Source organism: Micromys minutus (assembly GCF_963924665.1).
Source record: "Micromys minutus genome assembly, chromosome: 26".
Lineage (NCBI taxonomy): Eukaryota > Metazoa > Chordata > Mammalia > Rodentia > Muridae > Micromys > Micromys minutus.
This window is the reverse complement of record NC_137961.1, coordinates 6,862,333-6,871,329: the sequence shown is the minus strand read 5'-3', so window position 1 is coordinate 6,871,329 and position 8,997 is coordinate 6,862,333. Positions and strand designations below refer to the sequence as shown.

General features: G+C 41.6%; 1 pseudogene across 1 annotated transcript; it reads left to right on the top strand.

The window, feature by feature from the left end:
• Nucleotides 1-848: 848 nt before the first annotated feature.
• LOC308437407 (kinesin-like protein KIF1C) lies at nucleotides 849-2,775 on the top strand (annotated as a pseudogene). Its single transcript has one exon. The product of its transcript is annotated as a kinesin-like protein KIF1C (transcript).
• The last annotated feature ends 6,222 nt before the right edge of the window (nucleotides 2,776-8,997 follow it).

Here is an 8,997-nt window from a genome sequence, read left to right as displayed (position 1 = left end):
ATGATATCACTTGAATATAATTATGTTTTTCCCACAAAGAGGAAGAGATTCTTTAAGAAATTCCCTAGGTTTTCAGGGTCCATTTACAAACCTTTATGACAGGCATGCAAAAGTGAGTATGATTGATTTTTTCTGAGGTGAGAAGGAAGATTCATAGCAACACTTTATATCTTCCAGCAGAAAAACAAATGAATTCTTCAGAAACATGCTGTGCTTCCAAGAGAAAGGAAGTAATTAGAACTGTCCTGGGACTACTAAGAGTCTTGAAGCCCGTCTTTGGAACTGTTTCACGGCCATTTTGACCGTACTCTACTGTAAATCAAAGTCTTTATAACATGTGAACATTTGGTAGAGGGCACTGAGGAGGTGACTCGGTGGTTAAGGGCTCTGATTGCTCTTCCAGGAGACTAAGGTTCCCTTTCTAGCATCCAAATGCAAGTCGCAATTGTCTACCTCTAGAGTTCCAGGGGATCTGATGCCCTCTTCTGGTCTCTGCTGTGACCAGACATACAAGTGCTACATAGACATTCCTACAAACACAACAAAAAAAAATGGAATAAAATTAAGTAATTAATTAATTAAAAAAAAGTTGTAAGGAAATTTCCCCTCATTATTTGTTTAGCTGATAAAGAAGACAGAAAGTCAATCAGTGGGCAAAGATATGGAGTCAGAATCTTCCCGGCAGAACAGAAAGAGGAGGGGAAGAGGGCGGGGTCAAACAAGATGGAGGTCAGAGGGAGAGAAAGAGGGAGTTGAACCATAGGAGGGCCAGTGGAAGCCAGAGCTGATACAGCCCAGTTGATCTGGGGCCAAGACACCCGCTGAGGAGGGCAGGAGATTCTGAAGCTATGGCTGGTGCCTCCGTGAATGTTGTAGTGGGGGTTCGTCCCTTTAATGATGCATGCAGGGAAACACCACCTCCATTATCAATCCCAAACAGAACAAGGACACCTCCAAATCTTTACCTTTTAGTATTTTTAACTGGCCACATACTTCGGTGGAAGGTCTTCAGTTTGCATCTCCATAACAGGAGTATCAATTGGCACATGAAAGAGATGTTGCTCCATGCTTTTGAAGGCTATAATGTGTGCATCTTTGCTATGGGCAGACAGGGCTGGGAAGTCCTACATCATGATGGGGCTGCAGGAACAAGGGGCAATAGGCATTGTGCCTCTGCTCTGCGAGGACCTCTTCTCTCGAGTTAATGTGAACCAGAGTGTTCAACTTTCCTCCTCTGTTGAGGCGAGCTATACGGAGATCTATTGTGAGCAAGTATGGAAACTCTTGAACCCCAAGAGTTGGGGCTCTCTGCGGGTCCGGGAGCACCTCATCCTGGGCCCGTACATACAAGATGTGTCTAAATTGACTGTGACTTCCTATGCAGACGTTACTGACCTCATGGACTGGGAAATAAGGCAAGATCCATGACTGCCCTCAACACGAACTACACCAGCAGCTGCTCCCATGTGGTCTTTAGCCAGCGTTCCCATGACAAGCTTAGTGACCTGGATTCAGAAAAGGTCAGTAAGATCAGCTTGGTGGAGCTTGCCAGGAGCGAGCGGGCTGACTCCTCAGAGGCTCGAGGGATGTGTCTAAAGGAAGGTACAAACATTAACAAGTCCCTAGCTACTCTTGGGAAGGTGATCTCAGCTCTGGCAGATTTGCAATCAAAGAAGCAGAATCAGATTTCATCCCTTATAGAGACTCTACTTACCTGGCTGCTTGAGGAAATCTTGGGTGGGAAGTCATCCACAGCAGTGATTGCAGCCCTGAGTCCTGCTTACATCAACTATGAAGAGGCCGTCAGCAATCTCAGGGACGCAGGCCAACAGATCCGATACAATGGTGTTATCAGTGAGGACCCCAATACCCAGCTCGTCCGGGAGCTGCAGGAGGAGATGGTTTGGTTTCGGGAACCGCTGATGGCTTGGGGACTTTCAGCCTCTGCTCTAGGAGGTCTAAAGGTGGAAGAAGGGAGTCGCAGAGGTGTTCTGCCCACCGCTTCGTCCCCCCTGCCCCAGCTTCACTCTCATCCCCTCCTCCACAGAATGGAGAACTGGAACCCTCATTCGCACGCATTACTGAGCTCCAGATTGGGCCTTAGGAGGCCATGCAGAGGCTGTAGGAAACAGAAGGTTATGGCTGAGGTGAACGAGACTTGGGAGGTGAAGCTCTGTAAGACAGCAGCTCTGAGAATGGAGAGAGAAGCATTGCTGGCTGAGATGGGCGTGGCTCTACGGGAGGATGGCAGAACTGTGGGTGTCTTCTCTCCCAAAAAGACTCCCCACCTGGTAAATATGAGTATCCCTTGATGTCTGAATGTCCTCTTGACCACATCAAAGATGGCGTCACCAGGGTTGGCCAGGTGGTTGTGGACATCAAGTTGACTGGCCAATTGATCCGGGAACAGCACTGTCTCTTCCGCAGCATAGAGAAACGATGGTCACACGGGAGACTTATGAAGGAGGTGCGAAGTATGTCAGTGGGAAAGTTATGATGGAGCCGGTGATGCTGATGTTAGGAAACAGGATTGTAATGGGCAAGAACCATATGTTCCGCTTCAGTCACCCAGATCAAGCATGACTGGAACGAGAACGTGGAGTCCTCCCAACCCCAGGACCTCCCTATGAGCCTGTGGACTGGAACTTTGCTCAGAAGGAGCTGCTGGGGCAGCAAGGCATGGACATTAAGCTAGAGATGGAGAAGAGGGTACAGGACTTGAAGGATCAGTACAGGAAAGAAAAGGAAGAGGCTGACCTTCCACTGGAGCAGTAGTGACTGGTGAGGGACAAGTGGGGGGAGACACAGCCCGAAGATGGGCGAGTGGTCAGACTAACAGTGAAGTTGGCATCATCTCAAACTAGCTTTGCACTTAGTGTCCTGGGTGGCATCTGGCAGGAGAAGTTAGGAGAGAAAGGTGAAGAGGAAGAATCCATTGCCATGCACAGGGAACTAGCACTCTGCCCAGTTGATGACGCTCCCTGGGCTGCAGTCATCCTGGCCCCTAGAGATCACGTCCAAGTACCGTCATTCATGTGAGATTGTTCCTTAAATGGACTTTCAGGTCTTTAGCCTCATCCTGAGAGTAATACATAGTCATTTGCTGCATAATGACAGTAGTGTCAATGACAGACCATGTACACAGGGGTGGTCTCATGAGATATCAACTAATAATGAGTAGCTGCCTTGACATATTCCAATGCAGTCTGCAATGCTCACACAATGATAAAATCATTTTAGTACATGTGCTCGCACGCACACACACATACACACACACACACACACACACACACACACACACACAGCAAGAGAGATGGAAGGAGGGAGAAGGAGAAGAAGATGAAGGAGACACACGTGGCCTAGAGCAACTACCAGTAACTAGGAATTTCATAGCTGGGCAATAGAGCAGTGAGGAAATATATTGTCTAATCTAAGCTTGTGGCTTGTAATTATATTATTAAGTTGTGTGTCGGAATTAACCACAGGAATCAATCGTATTGGTAGTGAACTAACCACACATATCCTCTTCATCCTGCCTCTCCCAACAGGAGTACAGGGGAGAGGACACCTGAGAGATATCCTCAGGATCAGGACTACAGGGAGAGTCATGAATGTATGTTTGGTGTGAACTGGGAACAGATGTCCCACAGGTTAGTTCTTGAGGGATTTCCTGACAAGCTCCTCAACGCCACCGCAGCTTCTAGCGGCTGGTTCTGTTAGAGAGGCAACGCTTCAAATCGGATATACTCTTGTGACTAGAGACATGACCCGCTATCACTGCAGCAAGGGCAGGTGATAGCAATGATATCCTAGCCCTGCAGTGGGCAAATATCCTTGCCCTGCAGTGGGCAAACATTCTTCCCCTGCAGTGGGCAAACATTCTTCCCCTGCAGTGGGCAAACATCCTTGCTCTGCAGTGGGCGAACATCCTTCCCCTGCAGTGGGTGAATGTCCTTTCCCTGCAATGGGCGAAAAGCTGATTCCATGAAGTAATTCAAATGGTACTTCTGTTTCTTCTCCTGCACCATTTCTTAAAAATGTATTCTTCTCGTATATATTTTTATTCCGACTGCATTTTTCCTCCTTTGTCTCCTTCCAACTCTTTCTCCTTAACTTCCCTCTCTTGTAGACCAACTCTTACTCTTTTTCCCTGCAGAAGAGGACAAACATCCCAGGGATATCAACCAAACATAGCATTTTAAGCTGTAATAACCCTGGACCACTCCCCTTATATTAAGGCTGAAGAGGAAATCAGTAGAAAGAGTAAGTTCCCAAATGCAGGCAGAAGAATCCGAGACAGTCTCCATGCCCACTGTTAACAGTCCTACAAGAAGACCAAGTTATACAACCAGAACACATATGCAGAGGGACTAGGTGAGGCCCATGCTGTCTCCCTGGTTGCCAGTTGAAGCTCTGTGAGCTCTTTCAGCTGAGGCTTGTCAATTCTTTGGGCTTTTTGTGATGTCCTTGGCTTCTTCAGCTCCTATAATACTTCCTTCCTGTCTCCTGAAGGACTCCCCAAGCTCTGCCTAATAGTTGGCTGTGAGTCTCTACATTTGCTTCCATCAGCTGCTGGATGACTGTTCTTGTACTTTGATACATCAATCATGGTCACATATTCTCCAAAACTTTCTCACTACACCTTTGGAGCAGTCGGGCAACATTTGTTTTATGAGGCAGAACATAAAAGGTAACAGCATTTGATCACACTCCCCTGTGCCATGCTTCGCAGATGCTGATGACACTCCCCTCTTATCTAAGTTTTTAGTTAAATTTTTGTAGAGATCAAGAATGTTTTTAGAAAACTGTTATGAAATCACGTACATTTTAGCTCATGAGAAAAATAAATTCTGTTTGAAGAAGGCACACTGGCAGAGATTTTAAGAAAAAAGCTAGAGCCTTGGTGGTGTCAACAAGCCAGTCTAAGCCAGCTGTGCTCTGTTCAAAAATAAAAGAGACAATTTTAGTAAGAAGTACAGTGTAGTCAGCGTAGCTCCATTAAAATGAAAACAAGCAATAATCTCCAGAGAAACCTCAAGTCAGTGTTTGGGGTCCTGGCATGAAACTTGGATTTAAATAAAGGTCAACAGATATGCATGAAGTAATTCTGGTCAAGGTATGGACCTACCCAATACTTACCAGTGATTGTTCTCCTCTTTCTCCACAGAGGTATAAAATACGGCTGGAATGTTCTTCTATCTCTTTCCAGGAGACAAACATCTTTTGTCTGTCATTAAGGTTTCAGTCTTTCCTACCTCCTAGCATAAAATCCTGTAAAACTTTAAAATTCTTTTGGATCCATCAGTTAAAATTTTTTGTACCTAATAGCAGGAACACAAGTGACTCTTTATAATATTGTTCCTCCTGACAGAGAAAATACAAGCATAGGCTGGTGCTTGTTTTATGAGCAGTTAAATTAGCCTTTATATGTTTCTATTCTGTGGTAAGGAAAAACATAAATATCCCAAGAAGAATATTCTCTCTTTCCACTTAAAATTTTATCTATTCATATTTTTTGTGATTTGCAAGCTTAGCCTAACTTGAACCATAAAAATTTGTAATACTGTAAACAATAACAACAAAGAAAAAAACAACTCAAAATGATAAAGGATATAATGTCCAGAAAACTCAGAGTTAAACAAGTGCTAGATCGTTTTTTTTCCTGAGTTATTCTTTCTAATGTTACAAAACTTGTGAGTGATCCAGTGACTCAGGTACAATAAACATTCACTGAACAGAAGCTAATCAGTGAGCTTGCCCTGAATATTGACTCTGTGACATCAGATTCTTCTCTTTGCAGTTGCTATATGTACTTAGTTCTTTCAGGGGAGTAAGTAACTGGTTCGGCAATGTAAATAGAGGAGGCATTATAATGCTGTCTCATCCTGTCCGTGAATTCTCTAAAGACTTCGAGCATCAGTTATCTTGGTGTGAGGATGAACTGAGCCGCAAAAGGAGATGGCTCAGGAAGAATGAGGGCATTCCATAGCCATTAGCATGTGTGCGAACAAGGGTAAATAATTAAGCAGTAAGCTGGCTGTAATGGTTTAAATATGCATGGCTCAGAGAGTAGCACTTTTAGGAGGTATAGCCTGGTTGGAGGAAGTGCGTCTCTGTGGGGGTGGGCTTTGAAACCCTCCTCCTAGCCGTCTGTTTGCCATCAGAACAGGATGTTAGAACTCTCAGCCTATCCACTGCTGTACCCGCCTGGCTTCCCACCTTAAAGATGATGGATGGACTGAGAGTCTCTGATCCTGTAAGCGAGGCTCAATTAACTGTTCTCCTTTATAACAGTTACCCTGTTCATGTGTCTCTTCACAGCAGTGGAAACCCTAAGACACTAGCTCATTTCATACCATTTAATTTCAGCTCTAATTGTTGACACCAGGCCATTTGAAATGTTTTTGTTCTGTGTCACAGAGGATAGTAATGACAAGGGCATTATATGTGAAGTTAAGAAAATTAAGGCAAACTTCACAGTGTGTTTCAAAAAAAAAGTTATTGCCTCATTTGTGACTAGAGCAAAGAGAAATTATAAGGGCAGCAGCATATTTATGAAGGCACTTATTACAGAAATTAAGCACCCTGAAAACTGCTTATGAAAGATCCTTACTGTGGATACTGGGAAAGGGAAGCTAGAATACATGGGTATCATGATTGACAACATGACATAGAATGCAATAAATTTTACATCATACAGTAAAATCAAAAGCAAGCTACATTCATGATACCAAAGGCCAGATCATTTCAAAGAATCAAATTCATAAGAGTGATTTATTAATAAAATTAATATGCTCTCATAAAGCTGGGTCTATAATAAAATCAAGTCATTTGCCACATAATTCATAACATACACTATATTATGCTTAAATTAAGAACCATGATTAACACTAGTAAAAATTTATATCTAAAAAGTATAAATTACTTTTCTTTAATCAGTCTGAGTCCTAAATTTGAAAACTTCTTTTCCATTTTAAATCTTTAATTAATTTGTTTGTTTAAAACAGATTATTTTTATGTAGCTCAGGAAGGCCTAGAATTCACCTTGTAGCCAATACTGGAATATAACCATATGAAAACAATTTATTTCAGTAAAATTATAAAAACTAAAGCTATATAGCTTCATACAGTTTTATTTATTTATACTATTATTCAAAATAACAGAGTATTGGTTTAAATCATTTTTCATTGCAAGCATCTGTTTATTAAACACTCATTATTAGAAAGAAAACAAAATATGTAGGCAACAAACTTTTAGTTTTAATGAATTTCTATGTTTTTAAAGTTTTTCTGAGAGAAATATGAATACTGCTTATAGCTAGACATAGCCATTGATAAACTAGTTAGAGAAATTATTCTATTTTCCTCTCATTTCAGGAATGTCTCTAATACTCTCAGATACAAACCATCTTAAATATGACATTAAATGTTCAAAAAAATGCTGTTGTCAGTTTCAAATTTACATCTAGTTTATAGGAATGCTAGTCATCTTGACTTTTTTCTTCATTCTTCCTTTTTCTAAGGTGGATTATGTAGGTAACCTTGATTTGGTTGTGACCTTGACCTAGTGAAAATCAAGCAAGCAAGCAAACAAACAACAACAAAACCCACTCACATTTACCAGAGGAAACAGAAAGATGTGGCCAAGCATGTTCTCTTACTTGAAATTATTTGTCTTTTTCAGTTCATATATTAACCACACCCCCTTTTCCCTTGAGGCAGCCAAACAAACCTCAGTCTTTCTAATGACACTGTTGTAACTGCCTTCCTACCAACACAGACCTTTTCAGTATATCTCAGTAACAGTGGGAAAAGATTTTGTCTTATTGACTACCTATATTGACAGACTATCTCTGATGCAGGTTAGATGTTCTAGGGCATGCATTATGCTCCAGAAATTCTCTCCTTTTCCTAAAATTCAGGACCAGTGGTAGAACCACTGAAATAGTCTACTGTGGTGACTTCTTATGCATGATCTATTCCAGAATTAAGCAAAACACATGAAGTAAATAAGTAGGTTTACTATTCCTTTATAAATTTTATTTTAAATAATAGTTTAAATGTTATTTGTTGTCAAATACTAAAATGTTACCAAATTCAGTGTCTTTCCTATATAGTATTTTGAGGTTAATAATGTGAGAAAATTATACAGCATTTGGCTCTTTTTAAATGAAGGTTGTGTAATGAAATAAAAAGAAAACTACAAATTCTCTTTAAAAAAGCAATCAAAAACAATAATAGTAAAAATGATATAAAATGTGCAGGGTGAAGTTAACCTACAGTTTAGAAATAATTATGATGTGAAAATACTGTGCTCCCATTAGATATTCCTGATCAGATCCCTAAGAGTGCTAGTAACTAAGAAGGTAGGTAACAAGAAGGGCTCAAGGGGAAGGGTGCATGACTGTCTCTGGAAGGGCTAATAAAATAGATTTCCCTGGTGACCTCAGGACATGAGGGGCTGGGAACAGGAGGGATCAGGCATGGGGAGTGAGAGTACTAGGAATAACAACTGGAATTGGGGAGGCATTTAAAGGATGATGTGAAAACTCCTTAAAATCTATGAAGACACTAATGAAGTGTCCCAGACTTCAATATCTTTTAATATTTAAGTATCTGGTGGTCCTGCTGTTGATATTTCCTGAACACTGTCCGCAGCATTCAGAAGTTCTTTTAAAGCTCTACATCATTGGCGATATGTAGCCATTGATCTCGTGTGAAATCTTGCTATATTATTTTTTTCTATATTCCTTTGCCTTCCAGATCTTGTCATTCATTCACATACTCTACTGTAGATGTTTCGTTGTTTCTTTGTAAGCGCTATCTGTAAACAATGGTTAGATTGTAAGCACAAAGGTGATAGACAGCTCCATGGAAACAGCGTCTTCCAGATGTAGCAAAAACTCATAGGAATTGTGGCAGCATGTGCCGGGTCTTCCCAAGTTCAAGACCAATTCTGAAAAGTCCTTACTGTGGAGAGGAAGGGAAGACACAGGG